The sequence below is a fragment of the Chiloscyllium plagiosum genome, chromosome 14 (assembly GCF_004010195.1).
Source record: "Chiloscyllium plagiosum isolate BGI_BamShark_2017 chromosome 14, ASM401019v2, whole genome shotgun sequence".
In the NCBI taxonomy this organism is placed as follows: domain Eukaryota; kingdom Metazoa; phylum Chordata; class Chondrichthyes; order Orectolobiformes; family Hemiscylliidae; genus Chiloscyllium; species Chiloscyllium plagiosum.
The window spans coordinates 73,418,681-73,425,950 of record NC_057723.1 but is presented as its reverse complement, the minus strand read 5'-3'; positions in this window follow the sequence as shown (position 1 = coordinate 73,425,950).

Here is a 7,270-nt window from a genome sequence, read left to right as displayed (position 1 = left end):
AGTGGAATGGGTCTGGGTGTGTTATTGTTTGGAGGGTCGGTGTGGACCTGCTGGCCTGAAGGGTCTACTTCAATACTGTAGGATATCTCATCAAACTGTCCCCGGTCCTATTTGATTATTGTACCATGCACCTACAGGGATAGCTCCAGCAGAGTTGCCAATGGGGAGAAGACCCAGGTTAAATCTGATTTTCCCAGACCTGGAGGGGAGGGCGAAATAGCATCAGGAATGTCAACGCCGGACTCAAGATTCCTCTAAACTCGAGAGAGACAGTTTACTTCAGGGGATGAAGTTTGGTGCTAAAACCGTGGAAATGGCCCTACATGGAGAAGAGGGTGGTCAGCATGAGGTCAGGCCCCATGACATATCAAGTTCAGGTCGGTGAGGTGGGCTTGAATAAACATATGGACCAGGTGAAAGCTGCAAACTCACAAACAGGGCAGGAGGAAACATACCCGGCCCCTCAGAACGGCCAGAAAGGTTGTCAGAACCCATGCGCTTAACCGTCTATCCAAAGATACCTCGGCGTCTGAGATAGACACGGCAGGTGTCTCAGTCTCAATGCTTTTACCACCTGAAGCTGAGGATGAATTTCTTCCGAGATGCTTTGGGCACAAGAGAAAAGCCACAGTCTGGTACACATCGCCCGTATCTGAAGCAGAGCGACAGGAGCTCCCGGACCCAGTGTGAAAATGCTCCAAGTGGGGCTAGAGGGGGAGGGGGCTGTGATTGTAACAAGGTCAGCCAGGTGGACCTCTTAGAGTATGAGATCCCTGACTGGGGCTGTTAACCTGGTCCAATCAGGGAGCCCTGGCTGACAGATATAAGCAGGAGTGCCAGAGGTTCTGTTCACTCTGAGCTGTCTCTGAGGAAGATAGACCAGCGCCAAGTACTATGCACCTGTAAATAAAGGGTGACTTGGTGATGGGATACTGACCCCTGTGGAGTTATTTCAAGGTGGAGAGATTCGGAATGAGAGAGAGAGAGAAAGAACATATGGAGTGGTAAGTCTTGATCTAACATCAATAATTCTGTATTAGCTGTCATAAAAAAAGACAATTCATTTGCAATATTCACATACTTCTAAAAGTATAATCATTAATGCAGAAAAATGAATTGGAGGTGTACTGAGGATTGTAAGATATTACTGATGTTATCAGTTGTAACGTCGAATGTATTTATACATGAGACAAGAGAGAGGAAAACACTTGTGTTGCTTTGGTGCTCACAGCCCAGAAAAGGCAGTATTTCTCTAAGACAGTTAGGTGATATCACAACGTGTTATTCCATTATAAAGGTCTTTATCTTACCTTCAGTAATTGCAGTGCATTGGAGTCAATGCAGTGTGTCGTCCATCAGTCTGCTATGTGCAGTGCACCTGGAGTTTGCACATTCTCCCCGTGACTGTGTGAGTTTCCTCCAGGTGCTCCGGTTTCCTCCCACAGTCCAAAGATATACAGGTTAGGTGGATCGGCCAAGATTTTTTTAGTTGTTTATTCGTTTGTAGGATGTGGGCAGCGCTGGCTGGGCCAGCATTTATTGCCCATCCCTAGATGACCTCGAGAAGGTGGGAGTGAGCTGCCTTCTTGAACCACTGCAGTCCACCTGCTTTGGGTTGACCCACAATACTGGGAGGGAGGGAATCCCAGGATTTTGACCCAGTGACAGTGAAGGAACGGCAATATATTTCCAAGCCAGGATGGGAGTGGCTTGGAGGGGAAATTGAAAGTGGTGGTATTCCCATATATGCCCTTGTCCTTCTAGATGGAAGGAGTTGTGGGTCTGGAAGATGCTGTCTGAGGGTCATTGGTGGCTTTCTGCAGTGCATCTTGTAGACAGTACACACTGCTGCTACTGAGTATCGGTGATAGAGGGAGTGGATACTTGTGGGTGTGGTGCCAATCAAACAGGCTTCTTTGTCCTAGATGGTCTCAAGCTTCTTGAATGTTTTTGGAGCTGCAGTCATCCAGGGCAAGTGGGGAGTATTCCATCACACTCCTGAGTTGTGCTTTGTAGACGTCAGGGAGGCTTTGAGGAGTCAGGGAGCGAGTATCTCACTGACGTATTCCTAGCCTCTACCCATAGTGTCCAGGATATGCAGGGTGGGTGGATATTCCATGGGAAACGCAGGGTTACAGGGTTGAAGGGTGCATCTGAGTGGGAAGCTGTTTGGAGGATTGGTGTGGACTCAATGGACCAAATAGAATGCTTCCACATTGTAGGATCTAATAATTCCTACCAACTCTCTCATAAATCCGGATAGTTGATGCACCATGTATTTGGAACTGGGGGCATAGCCTCAAAATAAGGGGGAGCAGATTGAGGACTGAGCTGAGGAGGGACTTCTTCACCCAAAGGGTTGTGAATCTGTGGCATTCCCTGCCCAGTGAAGCAGTTGAGGAAACCTCATTGAATGTTTTAAGGCAAAGATAGATAGATATTTGAAGCGTAAAGGAATTAAGGGTTATGGTGAGGGGATGGCTAAGTGGAGCTGAGGCCATGAAAAGATTAGCCATGATCTTATTGAATGGCGGAGGCAGGTTCGAAAGGGCTACACCTGCTCCAATTCCTTATGTTCTGTGTTCTTGTGGCTCGCAAACTTGGGTGGAAGCAAGATCCTGTGCGTTGTCCATTGTGTAAAAACTACAGCCGCTCCCAGGCACAGATTCAGCATTGATGGTCACAAATTACTTGCACATTTATTGAGTGGAAGGCTTTTCTGTTTATAAACTGTGTAGGTTGTTGATGGAGCAACATTACTACCCAATCCTTCAGAGCACAAGTCCTCCACCAGCAGAGTGCAAAGTTCAGTGAAGGTGGGATGGGGCAGCCTTAATGTCTGATGTATTATGTTTCAGACAGTGATAGACCATGGAGCTCATCATTTGATTTTTTTTTGGCACTTCTCCTGTGTGGCAGCTCTTGGATGTTGTGCTGGCAAAGTAGTGACAAGATTAGAGTGGTGCTGGAAAAGCACAGTATGTCAAACAGAATCAGAGGAGCAGGAAAATCAATGTTTTAGACAAAAGCTCTTCATCGGGAATGAGCTCATTCGTGATAAAGGGTTTTTCCCCAAAAAGGTAAATTTTCCTGCTCCTCGATTGCTGCCTGACCTGCTGTGCTTTTCCAGCACCACTCTTATCTTGATTCTAATCTCCAGCATTTGCAGTACCCACTTTCGCTTGGCAAAGTAGTACAGAGGAAACTCAATTATCTGGCATTGATTAACCGAGCGAAATACTCCCTGCCTGTGTGCTTCAGATAATTGAGTTCCCTCTGTAATCACTGGCTGCTTCTTAAAATTAACAATGACTCCAGTGACAGTGTTCCCTGTGTGAAAGTTCTGAGCAGATAATCCATCAGGAAGGTCAGAAAGATAGCTCAGTCTCATTGAAGGTGTTCCTGTGTCCTCATATCCATCATAGTGAAGCCTCATGCTATGCCATCACACGGTGCAATGTGGAGTAAGGAACCCTGAGTAATGCGAATGGATCTGGTTACAAAGCCGGAGTGACAATGCCACATTGTGAGTGGACTTCTGTCAGTAAGCCACCACAAAATATACCCCACTCCTGCAACACATAAAAAACTTCTCTCCCACATTACGGCTGATGTTCTCACACGTTTACATTTCAATGTGACAAATTGGCAGCTGCAAAGTACTCACTTTAAGAACTTACTATGGAATATGGTTATGAAATGGAAACTTCATGCCACACTGTTAAGTTCCTTATTTAGTGACAATTTGGTGGGAAATGCAACACTCTATGATTGCTTAAGGCAGTAATTTCCGGTCTGCATTCTTGGAAGGCAAATGACATGTTGAGAAAGTGCAAATCGAAGGCATTACAGAATCAATGGGAGCAATGATTATTGCAACTTCCCCAGCAAGGCCTCAAAATGAAAGATAATTGCTCCATTCTCAAAGAAAAGAATTGTAACTTATTCCATTCCTTTACCAGTTGACTCTCGACCTGACGAGGCAAGGTTTCAACTTTGTGTTAATGTGAGGGAGTCACTTGCAGGCTTTCCCTGTGACCCATGGATCACCCCCATCTCAGTCCTCACACTCTCTTTCCTGTTCTTGTCACTGTGACACAGATGATCTTTCAAACTGCGACCCACACCGCTAATTTTTACTCGGTCTCATTATATAATAATTGATGTGTTCACTTTAGCCCCAGAGCCCATGACATTGGGAAGTCCCCAAGCCCTCAGTGCACATACTGTCTTTCTATGTCGAGGTCAAAAATGCTGAGATATATTTCCACAATTCCATTCCAAAGCTCCCAATTTCCTCCTCAGCCATTGACTTTGCTTGCCCCTGATCACAGTAACAACAATCTCAGTTATTATGGTCCCAGTTAGTGTGAGTACTGGACAAGACAGATGCTAGAGTGAGACCTGGCTTGACAGACCATTAACAATATTGTGCCTTTTGGTAAAGGTGATGTTGTGAAACTTGAAAGGGATCAGAAAAAGGTTACAAGGATGTTGCCAGGATTGGTGTGTTTGAGCTACAGGGAGAGGATGAATAGGCTGGAGCTGTTTTCCCTGGAGCCTTGGCGGCTGGGGGTGGCCTTATAGAGGTTTATAAAATCATGAGAGGCATAGAAAGGATCAATACCCAAGGTCTTTTCCACAAGCTAGGAAAGTCCAAAACTAGATGGTGTAGGTTTAAGGTGAGCGGGGAAACATTTAAAAGGGACCTAAGGGGTTACTATTTCAAGCAAAGGTGGCGCATGTATGGAATGAGCTGCCAGGGGAAGTGGTGGAGGCTGGTGTAATGACAGCATTTAAAAGGCATCTGGATATGTACATGGTCAGGAAGGGTTTAGAGGGATATGGGCCAAATGCTGGCAAATGGGACTAGATTGGGTTGGGATATCTGGTTGGCAGGGACGAGTTGGAGTGAAGGGTCTCTTTTCATGACTACAATGGTCAGTCACTGATTATATTCATAAGAGGCTGCCAACATACTTTTAAGAAAAGTGTATAAAGATTTATTATGTGAGAGAGAAAGTAAACCTATGTTACATGATGCATGAACTATTGGGAGCAGTTTGAATCCACACAGCAGTAAGATGATCTTCAGCCGCAGCCTCAGAGATACTCAAAGCTCTGTGACTGGACACTCCCATCTCCAATTAAAAGCTCGTTCTTTAGTTGGCATGACAGCAATCTTGTTCCCTTTCAGCTGAGTTCTGCAATCTCTGAATGCTACTTTCTCTTCCTGAAACTTGGAAAACAAAAACTGCTAAAACTGCCAATTTATTGCATAATATTAGTTTCTTTCCTTAATCTTCTTTTTCATAGCCTTCAGATCTGTACGGTTTATGAATCTGACCTCCTCTGAGCTATTCCAACGTAACTCTACCTGTCTTCAAGTAAGGGAACCAGACTTGTGCACAGAACTCAAGGTGTGGTCTCTCTAATGCCTTGTGCTATTACAGTAACTCTTCCCTACTTTTATCCTCTATCCTTTCAGCAATAAATACCAAAGTTTGCCCTCCTGATTAGCCTCAGGTGTCTGTTGAAGTGGTGAAGAGCTGAATGGTGTCTAAGTTGGTCTGAAAGCAGTCATGAAGATGGGCTGAGGCTGGTGGTTTACAAATGCTGACTTGTATTGATGAGGATAGTGGCCATGCAGCATAAGGGGACAATGTTACGGAGAAGCAGTCGGCTGCTGACCAGGATCAGCACTCAGTGGGCTGTAGACACTAGGTACCCAGACAGTTCACCTGTGAGGAATTGGTGGGGTCTGGTCTCCCAATAAAGAGACGAAATGGAAATGAGATGTAAACAGGGAAGGAAATAAGTTGGCTTGAATGAGTTACAAAAGCATGAGGAAAGGGAACAAGCAATTGTCACTCAAGGGTGAGATTCTGAAGTTGCCATTTAAGGCTTGAGGGGAAAAGATCAGGAAATCTTTTCTCAACGTTGACAGTCTGGTTCTTTTTCAAACCTCACTGTTATCACCAAACCTACCATTGCTCTTGTCACACTGGGTGGGGGATAGTGCTGCCCTCCCTCTTGATAAGGTTAGATTAGATTCCCTACAGTGTGCAAATGGGCCCTTCAGCCCAACAAGTCCACACCGACCCTCCGAAGAGTAACCCACCCAGACCCATTTCCCTCTGACTAATGCACCTAACACTATGGGCAATTTAGCATGGCCAATTCACCCTAACCTGCATATCTTTGGACTGGGCCACATTTTAAACTTTAACCGCCAGTCCAATATTCCTCAAGCAGCAGGATTAGTTTCTATTTTGTGTTAATGACATGGAATCTTCAATCGTATCACTCAGTTTGATTTTTTTATATTCATTTTGAGGGTGAGGATGTCACTGACCAGGCCAACATTCATTGCCCATCCCTAATTGCCCAGAGGGCAGTTGAGAGTCAACCAAGTGATTGAAGTGAATTAAATTTTAGAGAAAGTGATGTTAATTTGCATAATCTTATCCGATAACCCTTGGAGTCCAGGTGCTATTCTGAATGCATCAGAAGTGCTCTCCCTCTGAAGTCTTAATGTCATTGCCAAGGTTGTAGCAAGTCCTGCTCAGGGTATTGTAGCTTTTGTTAAAAAAAACACACAGGACACAAGCATTGCTGGCTAGGCCAGACATCTGTTAAGAGTCAACCATTTCGCTGTGGGTTTGGGGTCATATGGCTGCCAGAAGCTTCCTTCTTTCAAGGACGTTCATGACCCAGATGGGATTTTCCTGCCAATCAGCAATGGCTTTGCAGTCATCATTGGACTGGAATTTCCTAGATTATTATTAAAATCCAATCCAACCATCTGCCACAGCTAGGTTTGAACACTGGTCCTCAGAACATTACCTCAGGTCAGCAATCTAGTGTTAAAGCCTCTTCCATTGCCTCTTCTCAAATTGGTAATGCTGAAGCTTGACTTCTATGTTTTTGCCTTCCAGTAATCTGGATAAGAGGGCCTTGTATTCTATGAGCCTTTTTGATTAGTTTCTGCACCACTTTGTGACAGTTTAATGATTCAAATACCCAGACCTCCAAGTCACTTTGAACCACTGTTTCTAGCTTTTTGCCATATTGGCTCAAAACATTGTCAAAACGGAAGTCCAAAGAAAAGTCACCAATTCCATCAGAGATATACCCTTATTTATTATTCATGTCAGGGTAAACATTGTCCCAAAATTTCCAACCACCCTTGCATATGGGACAGGTGTCAGAGGATTGAATGGTTGGAAATGGTTCCTCCGATTTCAGAAGGAGGACAAGTCAGTCAGGT